The sequence below is a fragment of the Myotis lucifugus genome, unplaced genomic scaffold (assembly GCF_000147115.1).
Source record: "Myotis lucifugus unplaced genomic scaffold, Myoluc2.0 scaffold_2277, whole genome shotgun sequence".
In the NCBI taxonomy this organism is placed as follows: Eukaryota; Metazoa; Chordata; class Mammalia; order Chiroptera; family Vespertilionidae; genus Myotis; species Myotis lucifugus.
Window position 1 is genome coordinate 14,735 of NW_005873325.1, and position 700 is coordinate 15,434.

The window sequence follows — 700 nt, forward strand, 5'->3', positions numbered from 1 at the left end:
AGAGGAGTCAACTCTTTTGCTTTTTTGTTGAACTGGTATGCTGGGAGGAAGGGCTGTAAGTCCTTCTCGATGAAAAAACTGGGCCACATGGAGGATTTTGCAAAGGATGTTCACACACTTGACTGTCAAGGGCCAGAGTTGATGAAATCTAGGTAAAATTCTGAAGTAAAATCCCAGTTATAATTTTAAAGAAAACCACGAGTTTCACCCCTTAAGTATATAGCTTGTTGTGTTAGCTATAGATCAGCACAGACATTCTCAAGATAAGTTCCTAGTCCGGCTGACAGTCAAATCCAATGGGCTTGACTAATTTATTTTAAGCACAAACACCCTATCATCTGGGTCTCCAGTTTAAAAAGAATAATTACTGTGCTCGCTTCGGCAACACATATACTAAAATTGGAATGATACAGAGAAGATTAGCATAACCCCTGCGCAAGGATGACACGCAAATTTGTGAAGCGTTCCATATTAAAAAAAAAAAAAAGAATAATTACTTCATGTTTGGGCATGGTGACAAGAGCTAACAGCCATTCCTTTTTTTTTTTTTTTTAATCCAACCAGAAGGACAAGAGATTATAGTTAATCTCAGCAGATGAAGCAAACAACAAAACTGCAATCAGTAGGTGAAGAGGGTGTTCGAAGGCAAGAAAGCTGAGTGATTCCTTGTGTATTTATCAGGCATTAACTCTGCCTCAAA

The 700-nt window shown here is 38.3% G+C and overlaps 1 non-coding gene across 1 annotated transcript; it reads left to right on the forward strand.

Annotated features, from left to right (window-relative positions):
* Nucleotides 1–369: 369 nt before the first annotated feature.
* LOC111824558 lies at nt 370–476 on the forward strand. The gene has a single exon (XR_002827662.1). It is a non-coding gene; the product is annotated as a U6 spliceosomal RNA (small nuclear RNA).
* Nucleotides 477–700: the final 224 nt, after the last annotated feature.